The sequence below is a fragment of the Polypterus senegalus genome, chromosome 8 (assembly GCF_016835505.1).
Source record: "Polypterus senegalus isolate Bchr_013 chromosome 8, ASM1683550v1, whole genome shotgun sequence".
NCBI lineage: Eukaryota > Metazoa > Chordata > Cladistia > Polypteriformes > Polypteridae > Polypterus > Polypterus senegalus.
The window spans coordinates 182,912,300-182,930,842 of NC_053161.1; the positions used below are offsets into that span (position 1 = coordinate 182,912,300).

General features: G+C 39.0%; 1 protein-coding gene across 4 annotated transcripts in view; it reads right to left on the bottom strand.

Moving 5' to 3' along the window:
- LOC120533527 (zinc finger protein 239-like) overlaps positions 1-18,543 on the bottom strand; it is a 304,582-nt gene that overhangs the window by 87,891 nt on the left and 198,148 nt on the right. Inside the window, exon 1 of one of the 4 annotated variants that reach the window (XM_039760459.1) lies at positions 5,449-5,601. The exons of the other annotated variants lie outside the window; for them this stretch is intronic. The gene's annotated coding sequence lies outside the window, so the exon portion shown is untranslated. Of the gene's footprint in view, positions 1-5,448; positions 5,602-18,543 lie in introns of those variants that run through there. 4 annotated transcript variants of the gene reach the window in all.

Below are 18,543 nucleotides of genomic sequence, written 5' to 3' on the forward strand. Positions count from 1 at the left end.
CCGATTCCAATCATGTCTCCACAGCAGCACATAATGTCTGATAACACCAACACATCAGTCCTCAGTCATTCTTCTCTTCCACAAAACACTACAGTTTCGTCTACTAGTACAACCTTCCTCTGCGACATTTGTACTAAACCTTTCAAAACAAAACCCAGCTTTGCCAAACACAAGAAAATTTACTGCAATAACAAATTGTTTCAGTGTCACACTTGCACAAAATGTTTCACAACGCAGAACTATCTTCACAAACACACAAAAATTCACTCCGCTGAAAAATTACCTGACTCCCACTCCAGTAACACATTCTTCCAGTGCGATTCCTGCAACAAAACTTTTCAAACGCGAACCTCACTTGCTAAACACAAGAAAAGGCATTCTTCCCAACAACTATATGAGTGCCAGAAATGCAATAAGAAGTTCACTACACAGGATTATCTGACTAAACACAACAAAACTCATTCACAAGTCTTGCAATTCGACATCTGCAAAGCAATATTTCCAAACCAGCGCAGTCTCAGCAGACATACACATAATCCTCTTCCCTTTACCACAGGTACTTCTTCACCTCATTCCTGTCTTCCCGTCCAAGAGTACAACATTTGGACTCCACACCAGCAGTGCAAACACTGTCATGCACTATGCTGGCCTGCTGAGCGTAATACATCCAACAAGTACTCGAGGTGCTGCCACGACGGTAAAGTAGCTTTACCACCTTTGCGGGAGCCACCTGTGTCTTTACAACAGCTTCTTAGACAGCAAACATCAGAAGGTAAAAATTATCGTGAACACATTCGAGAATAAAACTCTTCTCTAGCATTTGCTTCCATGGGTGCACAGATAGCTCAACCTCCAGGCCACGGGCTGTTTTAAAATACACGGGCAAATTTATCACCAAATCTCTCCATTATACGCTAACACTTCTACCTCTCCAAGATAGGGACAGTTGTATGTTTTTGACACAGCGCAAGACTACTGAAGTACGCTTAAAAAATAAAGCAAACTGCACATGCAGCAAAAATGTACTTCTCCAGCTAGATTCTATGCTCAGAACAAGCAACCCCTTTGCTAAATCATACAAACACATGCATGAAATTTCTCAGTCAAATCCAACAGCATTTGTACGAATGGTTTTCAAGGAAAACCCTGGGCAGGATTTACGACAATACAATGCCCCAACATGTCACACCGATGTTGCAGCGATTTACTTTGGAGAAGATGGCGAACCTCCTGCTGAAAGGGATATTTGCATCTATCCCAGTGGCAACTCCTGTAAACAGATTTCCACTCTAAATATGAATTGCAATCCTATGGTTTACCCACTTTTAATCCCTTATCACAGTGGTTCTGAAACTGTGGGGCGGGGGCGAGGGCACCCTCCCCCTCCCCCCTGGGGGGGCACGAAGTAACAAAAAGGGGAGCGCGAAGAAGAGAAAAAAGAAAACAAGAATCAGAAATATGACAAATACATCTATTGAAACCAAAACAAATGAACATAAAACTACATTCTGATACTAGAAAAATAAGTATAGAGTTAGATAAATGTCGATAAAAGTTAAGTAGGTATAATAAAATATGCATCTATGATATATCATTAATTAAAAAAGAACAAATTGGTATTAGTGGGCTCCTTTCAAAAAAACGTTGGGGGGGGGGCGCTATTAAAACCGTTATGAAAACTCGGGTCGCTAATACATAAAGGTTGAGAAACGCTGCCTTATAGAGACATTGGCTGGCACAAAAATTTACAACATGTTCCCGATAAAAGAACCGCCAAACGAACCAGGCTTACTCAATGCCAATTTTACGCGTACAGATGATCAATGAGGAATACATTTAGTATTTTACAATCCAGCGGCAAACTATTCCAATAGTACGTCGTAGATGCACATGTTAAAACAGAGGGCGTGTGTCTCAACTATCTCAGATTACATCAACAAGATCTGCACGTGGAACAACACAAAGGACTATCAGACGCACAACATGCAAAGGCTGAAAATAACAACGAACATGTAGGCAAAGTGATCATATTACCGTCCATATTTGCAGTAAGTCCAAGATACATGCAACAAAACTATCAGGATGCCATGGCCATAGTACGTACAATCGGAAAGCCTGATTTATTTATCACTTTTACATGTAATCCTGCATTAGAAATTCTACATGCACTGTCGGATACCCAAAGACCAGAGCACAGACCTGATATTGTAGTACGAGTCTTTTGAATTAAGATGCAGGAATTACTTACAGACATTCTACAACAACATCGTTTTGGGATTGTCATATCTTATATTTACGTAATTGAATTTCAAAAATGCGGCCTTCCTCATGCCCACATGCTGTTTACTCTTCACAATAATTCTAAAATAAGAACCAAAGATGACATTGATAAATATGTCACTCCTGAACTCTCTAACCTTGTCACTGACCGTAAGTTATTTGAAATTGTTACTAAATGCATGGTACCTGGACCATGCGGTACAGCAGGTAACCCAACAGCATTGTGCATGAAGGATGGTATTTGTACCAAGCGATTCCCGAAAGATTACAAGGAACACACACAAGAAAACATTAATGGGTACCCAATCTACCGCAGAAGAGAAGAGCCAACTGCACAAATAGGCAAGTTTATAATTGATAATCGATAGATAGTTCCGTACAACCCTTGGTTGAGTAAAAAATTCAATGCACATATTAATGTCAAAGTTTGCTCATCTATAAAGTCCATCAAATATCTCTACAAATATGTTCACAAAGGTTATGATGCAGCTTCTGTTACCTTACAACAAGAACATGCTAATGATGACTCGGTTCATGATGAAATCACAACTTTCTTGGACGGAAGATATGTTATTGCTCCAAAAGCTATGTGGCGTCTTAATAAGTACAGTATGTCAAACAAATCTAACACAATTATACGATTACCTGTCCATCTTTACAAATAACAAACTGCCCTGTTCCGTGAAGGTCTCGAAGAAGAAACCATAAATCAAGAAGCAAAGAGAAAAACCTTGCTAACAGCATAGTTTGACCGGAATAAGATGGATACTCATGCAAAATCACTCCACTATATAGACATTCCACACTATTATACTTTCGGTTGCAAGGCTAGCGTGTGGAAGCAACGACTCTGAAAAAGTAACACTATAGGTAGAATGCCAATTGTCTCTATTCAAGACTCTGAACGGTACTACTTCCACACCCTCGTAACTCGGTTTCCAGGAGCTACTACTTTCCAGGAGCTTAGAACCATAAATGGAAACATATGCAGCTCATTTAAAGCAGCATGTCAAGAGTTAGGTCTCCTTAACGATGACAAGATTGGCAGGACACTCTTTATGAAGCTACACAAACTAAGATGCCCGTACATATGAGACAACTCTTCACTATCATTTGTGCCTTTGAGGAATCTGTCAACAACCCGGACCTATGACAAACACAAACTGGCAATTTGCAAAGACCTGTTTACTAAATATTCCACTGACACTGTCCCGATGTACGCTCTCTCGGAAATTAATGAAATACTCAAGTGCTAAGGTATGACTTCAACAATTTCATCTCCCAGTCACCGAATTCATCCTACTTTATACTCCAACCTGTGTTGACATTCTCCACGAACAAAAAGTAGCTTCAGATTTTATACCTTCTCAATGTTTACCACAACAATTAGACCCAGTTGCTCAACTTTACGGTAATATTCATTTCTCGACTGTGACTCCACAAGAACTTGCTGCAAAAGCAATATTGAGCGTCACAAACGACGATTCTCTACATATTAACAAAGTTCTTGATCTTATACAGGGTGAAAAAGTGACTTTCAAGAGTGTAGATACAGTGGTCAGTGACAATCCTAATGATCAACTTACGTACCCACAGGAGTTTTTACACACCCTCACACCAACTGGCATGTCTCCCCATATCCTTCATCTAAAGGAAGGAGCCATAGTTATGCTCATCCGAAATATTATGCCATCAAAAGGTCTTTGCAACGGAACAAGACTCATCATTACCTGAATGCATTCACATATTATTGAGTGCAAACTGATCGCTATCCAAAATTCTGAAACAATCTTCATTACCAGAATCTCTCTCCTTCCTTCCGACGCCAGTCTCCCTTTTAAATTTAAATGCACACAATTCCCACTCAGACTCGCCTTCTCCATGACTATCAACAAGTCCCAAGGACAAACATTTGCAAAGATTTGAATTAATCTACAACAACCAGTCTTCAGCCACGGTCAGTTGTATGTGGCTTTTTCTAGGGTTAGATCTTTCGACTCATTATTTGTCATCTCCAGCAAAACACCTATTCACAACTGCGGCTTTCAAGAAGTATTTCTTTCTTCTTGATTTCTGAAATCCTTTCTCACTATTTTCCGTTCCTATTCTTACACCGCCGTATGCTACGGTGGGCGTCGGCTAGTCACAAATATTTTAGTAATTAACACATTAATAAACTCTTATTAAACAGCAGCAACTCCCAGTATTGTGAGATTGGCACAGTGGAGGCCTTGTGTGCCTCAGTCTTTCTTAACGCTCCATTTGTGCTTCTGATGGACCAGTTTGCTTTGTGTAACCCTAAAAGGGTGGGGGGAGGGGGACAGCAGAGTAAAAGCTGATCATTATTGACCTTCATGAATATTCCAATTAAATGAAAGTAGGTCTTAGCCAGAAGATGGATGCCAGTCCTGACAGTTCACCTAAGAGTGACACAAACAGGTGACCCACACAGCCCACCTCACCACCGTGGTCCAGTGCAAAACAAAATGTTATTGGGGTACAGGAAGAAAACCAGAGTACCTGTACAGGGCAGGAGCCAGCTATAGACCATCATAGGGCACACTCACATTCAAGTCCACAACCACACCAAGACAAGTTAGATTTTCCTGGCCACTAAACCTGAGCATCTTTAGAGAAGTGGAGAAAATAAGAATAAAAGAGCAGACATGGAAACTGACTAGAGACTAAAAAAACCGGCTGAGATTCAAGTTCATTCTGCTAGAACTGTAAGGCAGTAACACAAAGTTGACCGAGGGACTCCTCGCTGCTCTTCAAATGGCTGGCCGGTCACCAACCCCGCAACTGTCATAACTGAGCGCCGCGGAGTGACAAAAGAGAAACAAAGGCACAAATCAAAGCGTCTTACGTGTGGAATGGCCGTCTGCTCGATGCCGGCGATTCGCGAAGGAAACGACAAAAGAACACTCGGAGGGGAATGAACAGGCGCCGGCAGTGTGACTGGGAGCTAAGAACTAAAATTTGGGATTCAGCCACGTGAAGTGAACCGCTGATACGAATGAAAAGCAATGGCACGCGAGTGGCCACTGGAGGATTCACTCGAGCAAAGTTCGGCGGAGGGCTAACGAACACGAACTCGCCGCGCGCGATGATTCTAATGGAGCGAATGAAAACTCACACGTCCATAAAGCACATCTCTAAAGTACTTACTGTCTGCCTCTTGCAGATGAGATTCTTTCTGAACTCGGTCACACTTCTGCCTCAAATAACAACAGTCCTGCGTCTGTAGTGTTTTACAAAGGGAGACTGTGGCAGTGTGGCTTCAGGAAGAGAAGGGTATTGCTGCAACCGGAGACATTATGGGCGGATCTGAAGGCGGGATAACTGTAAATGGAAGTGGATATTATTGTCTAATTCAGAATTTCAACGAATGAGATTGTTGTTAAAGTATGACAATTAAAAACTCACTCAACGTTTGAAGTTGTCTATCAAGTGTAACTTGCACCAATCTTTTCACAGTTAGTGATCCCTACCGCTTTGAGGTTCCGCCTCATAGAGTTTCCTTTTAAATAGCCTTGCACAGTACTAAGCAACGAAACTCTGTTAAAGAAAAGATGACAAAGACGAAGCAGCAGCGAAGAAACTTTATTAGACCAAAGAAGAAGCAACGAAACGAATTTTTTGTTATTTCTGACAATGGAAGTAAGTTTGCTTCTAAATTAAAACGTGTGAAATTTGCAATTGTTAAGTTTTCTTCGTGTATTTCAAATAACTTTTTGTTTCTTTGTTGTGATTGTACGTTTGTATAAATATTAATATATATTGGATTCACGTTTGTATTAATAATCATTTTCGCTGTAGTAATTGATGCATATTCAGTGCTTGAACTGGTCCGCCACTCAGCGGTGCCGGCAACTCTTCAAACACCGCAAAGCAAGTTTCACGGGGAACATCCACCCATAGCCACCCCCTCTCCGGTGCTCAGTGGAATGCTAGTAGATCACCGCCAGTACTTTGGTTCCCTATTAACTCTGTGCATATTTACATTTGTGAGATGTTCGATTAAAACGCTGTAATGTTATTTTATATTTTTTTAAACAGGATTATATCACGATCAAAAATACCACAGACATTCCGTCCGTACTTCAATCTTCAGATGTGTTTTTGTGCCCTTTCTGTCATCCACGACTGTATTCTTCATGCTCTTATATACAATCAAATGAACACTTGCGAGATCACCGCAGAACAGCAGTTTCCTACGGAGGTACGTGTATCCCACTTTCCCCATTAATACAGGCTGAGTAATCTTTAAACCAATTTATCAATGAATTAAATTTTCTGTATTGATAATTACCGCATGGTATCCAGTCCTTTCTTTAATTCTCATTTGGACGTTTTTCAGCGACTTTATTTATGCACAGAATAAGAAATGAGACAATCCCAGGAGCAACACAAATGAGAGAGATATCTAAGAAAATACTGGAAAGTAGACTGAGGTGGTTTGAATTTGTAATGAGTAGAGATAATGTGTATGTGGGTCAAAAGATGATAAAAATGGAAGTACAGGGGAAGAGAAAGCTAGTGAGGCCATAAGCAGAGATGGATGGATAAAGTAAAAGAATATCTGAAGGGCAAGGTTCTGACTGGGGAGTAAGTTCAGTGCTAAACTTTATGGAGAGTGCTGATCAAGCAGACTGACCACACATAGAAGTGGGAATTGATGATGATGATGAAGAAGAAATTGTTTGGCACTTGCAGCCCTTTAATCAGCTGTAGTGTCATATTTTTCATATACAGGTCAATTGCCTACAGTATATTTGTCTGTCATATGTAAAATACTGCAGTGGTTGATGTAGTTTACTGTGCTGTTAATGACAACAGACAACATTAGGAGAACAAACCTGCAACCTACATTAGCTCAATATAAATTAGTATTTTCAGTTTTATTTTAAGATGTAAATTAGCTGAAGAGTATATAGGTTATATTGCATGTCTGTACATAGAACCAGTCTATTTTCAGTAAACTGTTAAAACAGTTAAAGTGTTTTTAAAAATAGGTTTGCTGTTTGCCCTGGCCTGCTAGTCTGGTTAGGGTCACAGATGAGCACCAGATACCATGGATATTAGATGGGTAAAGTCAAAGACAGAAAGCTAATTTATCACAGATGTGTATATATGTATGAACTGGAATGATGTGTGATGTTACCTTTTTTCATTTTCAGTTGAGTTCCTTATGTTGGAGCTCTTGGAACAATGTGTCTAAATTGTAATACCAAGTAATTGGCCATGTTTTGACACCATCAATGTTAACAGACTTTCTTAGTAGTTTTCTGCAGGTGATGCCTGACATTTCTAAACTGTTAAGACTTTCAAGAAATGAGCAGTGCATCACGTAACTGTATGAGACTCAGACTGACAGTTGTGATGTACACATGGACCTTTTCAATGTAATTACAAGTGACATTTATATATGTTTTTACTTTCAGCAAACTTGTGACAAGAATATCTGCTGACAATTGGATATTAATGAAAAATAAGGTAAATTGCACACAACCATTTGTTAAACTTGTAACTTCACTTTTAGTTTTGGACTTTCACATGTGTGTTTTTTCCTTTCTCCTTTTCATAGGACATCCCAAAGCAGCCTACTAGTTCAGTAGACTGTGGAATTTACATGTTGATGGTATTTAATTATTAATTATAGGCTTTATGTAACCTTTTATTTGTGTTTAGATTGTGTGTGATTTCAGTTCTTTTTCTCTTGTTCTCTGTTAGTATGCACTTTATCTATCTGACCATGGAGGAACCCTTTGCTTTTACTGCTGTAAGTCCTTTAAGGATGCTGATATATACATTTCTTTCGTCATATGTGGCATACTTTTAACCGTGGCATTCACTGATCTATCCTTTTTATCTTAGGATGACATGCCTGCCATTAAAAAGTGGTGGTGTTTGGTTGTTCTGGAGAACAGCTCATATGTGTGGTAAATATTCAGTGTTTCCTTTTTGTTTTGTTAACAATTTATCCCATAATTTTATGTGGCCATGTTCTATGGTCTGGTTTAGTGGGTGCCAGATGACCTGTGCCTTCTTAGAATAATTTACAGATATTGGTACTTGTTCTGAGTGTACCATTGCTGAGTGCCGGTGTGGGTACCCTGCTTTTGGAGATGCTCCTTTTTGGGATGCTTGGACAATCAAAGGTGACACCTCACATCCTACCAGGGAAAAACAGTTTAAATAAGCTTGGAATTTTAATTTTTTTAATGTCTAAATGAGGTCATATAGTGTAACTTTAAATACACCAGTGTGTGTTTTGGTATATACAGGTAAACTTTTACTGGCACTCTTTTCTCTGTTAAATGAATAACATCAATATTTTAATGTCTAAAAGTCAGGACCAAGAAGATCATGGAAGCAGTGAACTCATTGAGGAATATACTGATACAGCCACACCAAGGTATTAATGTAGAACTTAGTCTACCACTGTGGTTTGATACTTGGTTCAACTTGAGTAAAAACCTTCAAATTGAACATGGTATGAAGGATTGTCATAAGCTTTGGGACCCGTTGTCACATGGGGAGTGTTAGATTGGTTATTTTGATGATTAGAATAAAAATATCTTCAAAGTTTTTCTGTGACTTGCATATTATTTTAGCCAGTGTCCGGACTGGAGCAATCATAATACTCTGAAGTAATGGATGTATTCAGAGAAGCTATTGAGATCACAACCAACAGGAGATTTTGTAGTGATCCACAGAGTAATCCTCACAGTTTCAACTGTCTTCCAATGTGTCCACTTTTCCGAGGAAACACAACTGTTGAGACAAAAACCAGACAGCTTGCATAAGACAAATACTCCATGTGACAGTCTGATGTATTTATTTGTGTGTGTCCACAGTGTAGGAGAGCAGGCTGGCTGTGTGGCTGCAGAAGGGCAGCTGACTGAAGAACAAGTGGCTCAGGTTTTTGCAGCTGCAGAGATCAGCAGGGCCTACAGGAGGACTCAACATGAGAAGCTGTTGGAGTTCATAATAAAGGACCACGGAGCAGATGATCACCTGCTGGTAACTTAGTTCAGATGACGAATAAAACTTTGGTATTGTAATGTATCTGGCAGCAAAGAGCTAAGATGACTTTATAGTGCCAAACACTTGTATTTTCTTGTCCAACAGGCTGTTGTATCTCATAAGGTATCGTCCAAATGGTTAAAAAATTATTAAAATCCTAAAGGTCACCAGGTAATGAATTATATAGAAGATGAGGAGCTGATAGATGGCCTCTACGACTTCTTGGATGAAGTGCTGTCAAGAGCTGTAGGCACTTTTGAGAGGATTGACAGAGTTCACATCATTCTGGATGTGCTGATGCCAGAGGTTAATTAGCCTTCAGTAAATCTCTAATGAGTACAGCAAGTGTGTCTATGAGTAACATCCTCTCTTTTTCTGTGTTTTTATTAACGTTATTCAGACAGTTGAGAGGATTTCTCTGCCAGAGGCTGAAAATCTGTTCATGGATGGACCAGCATACAGTGAGTGGTACGTCATGTCGACAATGAGACGACCCCCAAAACAGGAATGAATGGTTTAACAGGTGAAGGGAGGCCACTGACATTTTTCCCTCATCTGTTTTGTCACTCATTTTGCATTTGGCTATGGTCAGTGTCGCTAGTGGTGGCATGAGGCCATACCTGGACCCCACAGAGCTGGCACAGGTAGTCCAACTTCTCCAGGATAGCACATCAACACGTGCCATTGCCAGAAGGTTTGCCGTGTCTCCCAGCACAGTCTCAAGGGCATGGAGGAGATTCCAGGAGACAGACAGACAGTTACTTCAGAAGAGCTGGACAGGGCGCCTCGTAGAAGGTCCTTAACCCATCAGCAGGACTCGCCAGTTTCTGCTCCTTTGGCCAAGGAGGAACAGGATGAGCACAGCCAGAGCCTATAAAATGACCACCAGCAGGCAGGCCAGTGGTGTGAATGTCTCTGACCAAACAATCACAAACAGACTTGAGGATGGTGGCCTGAAGGTGGCCCGATGTCCTCTAGTGAGCACCATGGAGCTCGATTGCAATTTGCCATAGAATACCAGTATTGGCAGGTCTACCACTGGTGGGCACCATGTGCTTTTCACAGATGAGAGCAGGTTCATCCTGAGCATTTGTGACAGATGTGAAAGGGTCTGGAGAAGCCATGGAGAATGTTATTCTGCCTGTGGTGTAGTTCAGCATAACCGGTTTGGTGGGGGGTCAGTGATGGTCTATGGAGGCATATCCATGGAGGGACACACAGACCTCTACAGATTAGACAACAGTGGGCACCTTGACTGCCATTAGGTATCTGGATTAAATCCTTGGACCCATTGGCAGACCCTACGCTGGTGCAGTGGCTCCTGGGTTCCTCCTGGTGCACCAAAACGGCCGGCGTCATGTGGTCAGAGGATGAAGGAATTGATCCCATTGACTACCCCAAGAACACCTCTGGGTGGGACATTATGTTTCAGTCCATCTGACGCTGCCAGGTTGCACCTCAGACTGTCCAGGAGCTCAGGGATGCCCTGGTCCAGATCTGGGAGGAGATCCCCCAGGACACCATCCTTCATCTCATTAGCAGCATGCCCCCCTAACCCCCACAATATTGTCAGGCATGCACACAAGCACATGGGGGCCATACAAATTACTGAGTGCTATTTGGAGTCGCTGCAAAGAAATTTCGGCAAAATGGACTCACCTGCCTGCCGCATTGTTTTTTCCCTTTGATTTTCGGGGTATCTTTGAATTCAGCCCTCTGTAGGTTCATCATTTTCATTTCCAACAAACGATGTGCCATCCTTTTGTTCCTAACACATCAGTCCATAGCAGTAGAGACAGCCAGCAAGATTTTTTTTCCCATTAAGATCTCATGTGCTTTCAAAGTGTTCCTTTAATTTTTTAATATACTATATATATAATACATACTATTGAAAACTACATTGATGTAAACCAGATTTTCAGTATAAACCAATGAGAAACGACAATATAAAAATGCCTTACCAGAAATATCATTGCCAAAATAAATTTCCAGCTGTTCAGATTGAATTATTTAACGGTTATGACTTGACAGACTAAAATGTGCTAAAATGACCAGTAAAGTGGAGTCGTTTACAGCTGTACAGGTTATGTCAGGGCCATACTGGAATAAACAGGCTCTGAGTGCTCTTAATATGCTATTTGCTTGGATGCTCATATAGGATGATGCCCAGCTGAACTATCTGCCATCTCTATCTTGTTACCAGTCGTGATGTTGATGCCCGTTAGTGCCTCCTGTACAGTTGGACTCCTGGCCTCCTCCAGTCTCAGAGACCCTAAAGACAGGCTGACGTGTTCAGCACACCACTAGGACCTGATGGAGTCAAATGAATGATCAATGAGATATGAACAAACATCTGTCATATTTTAATCTCTAAATGTAACTGTTACATGAGTAATATGTATTATAATAAACATATATTTGATGATCTTAAAGAGGTATTTAAAATCCCAAAAGTAATAAAGATCCTATTAAGCCAAATAATTGAATTCCCTGATTAACAGGTGCACAGTCACAAAAAGTGCAAAATTATTACTCTTTTGAAGGCATAATATTTCATCTTCACAGATCATTTAACATAGTAAACTTCATTTAAAAAATAATAATTGAAATGTGACTATTAGCACTATGATAACTGTGTTTCTTAAATTTAACATTGATAACATAGAGAAAGCCAATGGATTCTTTAAAGTCACAATTTTATTGCCAGCTTTCTTAACGTTTTATATTCCCTGATACATGAACGTGAGAGTGTCAAGTATGTGATTTGTAATAATCTGTAATCATAATACAGCTAAAAAAGAAACTTAAATATGAGATCCACATGCAAGAAACTCACTAGAGCTGCTGGTATGTTGAGGACAGACATGAAGAGTGCAGAATATTAGACTGACATCAGCAAACAAAGAACTGAGGCTGATCTGCAGACAGAAGGGGCTATAATGGAATATTAGGAACTCTGATGGTTTATTCAACGTTTAAAATTGTAATATGTTTATAGCCCGTCTTTAAGGTGACCTGTCTAATGTAGGCGATTATTTCATTTGGACATTCGAGAAAAACACCAACAGTCAAACATCTGTTGTAATATGACTGACTTAATAAAGTAGAGCCCACACTTAAGTGCACATCAATCCATTAAATTTAGGCGGACGCAAATTTGTATTATGTTCATTTAAATTTTCTTCAGACGTTGTTCAGTAATGATAAATATTTCGTATGCAAACTTTTATTATTATTTTTTCAGAACCGCTACTTCATAAATGACTGTGGTAAAAATACACTGCAGTCTTAATAATGCACTCGACAAAGTGCTATAGTGTAAGATATTGACACAAGTAGACTATCGTCGCAGAGGTATTTTATGAATATACACTGTCGCTACCCGATTTGCGCGCGCAGGCGTATTAAATACCTAACATGCCGTAAAGTATTCACGCATGCGTTAAACAGATTGGGCAGCACCGTAAAGTGTGTGATGACGTACCATTTCAATACGCATGCGCATGCAGATCGGGCTGGCAACCAGGTAGTGACACACACCGCATACGCTTAATGAAAAAAACATTAAAAACAAAAAAAATCACTTTACGGCACAACCCGATCTGAACTGTGCATGCAGCACAATCTGACATTACGGTTTATACATTTTAGTTCCACATTAGTTGACCATAATTAAAATATCCTGCAAAATAAACGAAGCAGCCTTTGTGGCGTAACGTTGATGTCCAATGTTTAATCGCCGTAAGAGGAAGCTTAGGTGTGCACACCTGATTAGCTCCAGTTAGGGCGAACTACACGCTGTGTACTCTTTGTATTATTTGGCAGGTAATAAAATACTTATATATATATATATATATATGTAGTGTTTTTATTTTCCCACTCACGTAATAAATCATATAAAGTTTCCTTTCCTTTTGATCTATTGTTGCAATTTCCCTCTTATGTGCAAATTGTGTTTGTTTAAAAATATCTTTAGACATCAATTATTATTAATAAAATTGCCACTTGTCTTAAGGCATCAGGTTTACAAAAAACTGTGACTGTCCACTTGTTAAAATTCTTTAATTCGTTCTCAGTTGTCCAATCAGGTCAGATGCTGAAGAAATGAAGAGCATAAAGCCACCGGTTAAAATCCTCATTTATTCAAATGGCTATTAATCTTACAGAGAAGTTTAACTTTATACCCACAGACTTAAATTATGTGAGTGCTCCGTTATCACTTAAATCTATCTTTCGGATCTATTTTTTTCTTTTTTACAGTAAGTGCTTGTTGCTGTAGTTCATATTTGTAATACGTTTGTTTTAGTGATGTGTTTTTAATTTTATTTCAAGGTGTCTCTGTAAAACCCGCTGAGAAACCAACTTACCTATTAATATAATAAAACTGAACTGAATTTAACAGCTGTAAAATAAAATATTCTCCACTAACTGAGCACAATTTAAACAGCATGAAGTAGTTCAGTTTATGATGAACACCATGTGGACGGAGGGCAGTGATATTCATTCTTACAAGTTTAATCAACATAACACACCGCTGTTTGTGTGCAGACTCCTCGTCTCATGTGAATTGTTTTATTCACCCATATTGACACAGAGCCAGTTCATTTTTATAACTTAATAAAAAGAAAATAAAATACACTTCTCATACATTTTTATTGAAGGAATAAATGGTATGTTTAAAAATAAAAGTGAAAGATCTGTGAACAATGTTTCTCAAAAACAAATTATACACACACCCATATTTATATGTATATATACTGTATATATATTATGAGTAGAAAATTCAGTAATAATAGAGATGTATAAATGGTAAATGCATTTAACTAGAACACAACTACAATGAAAATGGCCAACAAGGGGAGGTGTTAAAAACTATTAGGGAGATTTTTACCTTAGTATTTAAAAAAAAATGTTAGCCAAGGTTTTGAACGAAGTAAAAGTGAATCATTAAATTTGTCAAAAAAGGAAAAATGCTGTTTTAGCTTTATGAACAAGATGATACTCAGTCAAAGAGTTATTATCCAGCAATATTCCATAAAAATGTGTTCTATTTAAACTGATATTTTTCCTGATCTGTCCCTTGATATTTGTTCACTAATAATATTTCTACATCACCTTTGCTTACAAGTGTTGCTCAAATTGCTCCACAAAAATATACAGTTACAAAGACAATTGAAGGCATTATAAAAGAAAATGAGAAGCAAATGGAGGAGTCCTTGTCCTTTGTAATAAATACACTGCCTGGTCAAATGGCTGGGGACAAAGACAAACTTGCAGCCTTGAAGGACAGTGGAGATAATAAACCTCTGGGGGTCCCAAGCCAAAGCCCACACAGCCCCCTCTGCACATCCCAGCATACATAATTGTGGCCGTCTCAGTCCAATCACAATTCCATTTCATGTGAACTTTTCTTCTGTCACAGGCAGTTGGAGTTGATGTAACAGACGGTGGACACGCAGGGGGGCACCATTGGAATAAACTGAAAAAAAAAGACAACAGAGAAACACAGCAGAAGTTAGTGCCCAGTGCAGATCTTACAAAGTGTACACAGTAACATTTCTAATCTATTACAACCAATGCAAGTAACTAAGAAAAAGCCAAATTAGAAAAGTGGGCTTGTTGAAGTTTTTTGAAATGCTTGACATTTGTAGCCTGGCACTTCTCTATTGGCAAAGCACTCCAGATTTTGTTGTACAAGTACAGAAAGCTGCTGGTTTTTATGGTTGATCTTGGAATAAAAAGCAAAGTAACATTTGAGAAAAGAAATGTTGGGAGAAGACACTCCAAAGTACAGGCAGGGTGTAAAATACTCAAAGCCTTCTAATTATTTAATAGAATCTTGAAATCAATTCTAAGTGAGACAGACAGCCAGTGTAATGAGACCGAGACAAAAAGGCCAATACCTCGTGATCACTTGGCAAAGACACAGCAGATCAGACCAGAGATTGAGGATTCTAGAAGTGCCAGGAGGGCCAGCCGCTACTTCAACATGGCACAAATCTCTCTGTCCTTCTTCTTTATCTGCTGCCCCATAACACGAGCGGACTCTTCTACTTCACTGTAACTGTTAAAAACATCAACACAGTAGATATTCACTCACAGAGTTCAAACATTAATAAAGTGTACTCTCACTTCTTATTCTGCCTCCTTTCTTGGTTCACCTGTAGATCAATTATTACCAAAGTAAACCATCACAATAGATAAAGGTCTTCTTAGAGTAAAGTCTAACTAATAATATTATTCTAAATTGTGTTTGTTTTTTTGTTGGATTTTGAAAGAACCCCAACTTAACTGTCATTATATGTAACATCATTTTTTTCCTTTTACATTACACATACAGTAGACATTGTGTTACAATCTGTATATCTGAACTTCTAATGTGATGTGCTCAGGTGTCAGTACTTACCTGGAAACATCTTCGTTTTTCACTCCTGCCTTAGTTTTGTATTAATTTAAAATTAAGTCTCGGTTCTTTCAAAATCCAACAACAAAGCACAGTAACTTAAGAACATAAATGTTATTTTGTAAAACAGAACAACATCCCTGTTTAGTGACTGCTGGTACTGATGCTCCTCAGTCTCTGTGTTTGTGAGGATTCACACTCTGAGGCTTTCTGTCTAAAATTAAAAAGCTGTGTTAGTTACTGGACAGAGTGAGCAGACATACAGTACAGTATTCAAGGCAGCAAAATATTACAGATCAAGTAATAAATATGGGGAGGCTTTGCAGGAATTGTGCACATATTACTTTTGAAACAAAGCCTCAGTTGTCTTACCTGTAGAAATAGCAAATCTAACATCAACTGCACATCATCTCGAACTGGAAATCTTAAAAGCAGAAGAAAAGAACATCCAGTTGTGTCTCAGAATTCAGGTACACTGGCATCTGTTCAGCCACATGGAAGGCTGGTTACCACCGGGCATCCTGTAGGATCAAGAGAAATAATACAGTAAAGGGGCATTGTACTTCAAACTGCAGCAATAAGAAATAAGTTATCTCTAAGGAGCAAGGCTCCTCCATTATATTAAGTTAATGTATGTATAGTATGTGAACTTCTATAAGCTTATAACACATGACAACAGCAGGTGCCCAGCCTGTCACTGTGCCACATCAGACGCACACCACACTTCTCTGATGGCTTTGGATATAAATTTTAAAATTGCCTGTTTTCAACCATGGAATTTTTTTCTACTAAATAAGGTTAAAGAAATCCATTAACAATTTGTAATGCTATTATCTGCATCCTGCATTCTTGTAATAACTTAGTTGTTGCTACTCTAGTATGTAATTTAGCCTTCATCATTATAATTTGTTAACTTTATTATGGAAAAACTATTGTATTGATGTAATCTGATATCAACATAATAAAAAAAAAAAGATGGCTTTGGAGGGCACACTTTACACCCGTCGAGTGTCAGTCCTGCGCTCCTAATTCTATTCCTAATTCAACACCTCAATTACATTGTTTTTTTTTTAATTATTAGCACGCCGTTCGCTTTTTAATATAAAAAATGTGGACAAATGTTAAAAGAAACAAGTCACTAAATGCTTATAGGGTGTTACGAAATAAATGACATACATCTATTAATCCATTAACCCAAACACGGTAAATGCTGTGATTTTTACGATTAAACCACGAGATTACGAAGTGGTTTAACTAAAAGTGATGTACTTACAAAAAGTTGTAGATGGCCATTATAAAGTTCACAGACACAGGTCGCATTTCATTTCGCTCCCTCTTCATTCGACTGGAGTTAAATTTTTCAGGCGACACATCTTCCATGACGTTCTAAAATTCAAAAGTCGCCATCTTTTCCAGTAACAAGTCCACTTACAGACGGAGTTAAACGACAACATAAACATGACTCGCAAGTACAAGTCAAACCTGACGATAGTGATGGGCCGCTCGATACTCAGGTTTCGACACTGTGTCGAGCTATCGAAGCACCGCTTCGAGGCTTGCTTCAAATGCGCCCGTCACGTGATTTTGAACACGCTAGCGTAATGACGTCATTGATATCCTCGCAGTCAGCAGTCGATTTGGTCAGTAACTAGTCTGTTGAAGTTCTTTGGCTCAAAGCGTAGAAGCGGTTGTCTGTGCTATATTAATAAAATATACTAACCCGAGTTCAAATCCTAGTTGGTGCTCGCATATGTTGAAATAAGGATTTTGTATAAAACAGTTAAGTAGTACTTGTTTGAAAGTTAACAAATATATTTTGGAGACATTATGAACGATTTACATGGGGCACCTTTTTCCTCGGTGTGGAATTGTGTCCACCAAGAATCTGTAACAAATCGATGAGCATATTTTGCGTAAGGTAGCACGTATTGTAACAATCCAGAATCTATTCTACCCCATGTCGATCATATCACAGAGGCTAAGAAATGCTTCACTAAAGCCGACGTGGTCATTACACCAGTATATGCGCAAGACATTCCTCATTAAACGTTTTACTATTCAGTGATTCCCAGATCTGTTGCTGAGTTGTATTATTGATTTCCAAAAAGCAATGTGAGTAAAAGCGTGTTCTGCATAACTAATCACAACTGTCTTTAAAACAGAATCAGCGCCATCAACAGTGTCTTCTGCAATTTTAGGAAAGCCTCGGGATTTCTGCGTTAATGAGACAAAAAAGTTGTAAAGAAACTTTGCAAATTCATCCAAAGGTGAACGTAAAGATCACTCAAGTACTGAGAAGAAGGAGCAGCTGGATAAGCACATCTGGAGCCAAACTTTCAAAAAAGCACCTGACTTTGTCATGAACATTCCTTTAGTTGTGAATTCATCTTATCAAAGGCTGCGCTGGGGGGGTAAATAAGTAATCTTCCGAAGTGCAGCACAACAGAGTAAATAATTGATGTAAATAGAATTACTGAAAGACTAAGTTTTTGCCGTTTCTGTATTCTTAAACCATCTTCCAGTTACACAATCCCCCACAGTCACTGTCACATTCAATGTTCCCTGCTCCTTAACCTGTCTTGTTACCCAAAGCATCAACACTCAGTTTCATTCAAGGCTTTACCGTCCTTCCTTTCATAGACATAAAATAAAACACATTTCCTCTACATGTCCAATAATAATAGTAAACTTGCAGGAACGAGAAAAGCACAAGATGGGAATATTTATGACAAGAGCCTGGACATCAGGATGAGAATGTGCCTTGTCACCCATTACGTGAGCTCGTCTGCCATCCCTCGGTTACACTGGCACACGTTACACTCTGGAGCAAA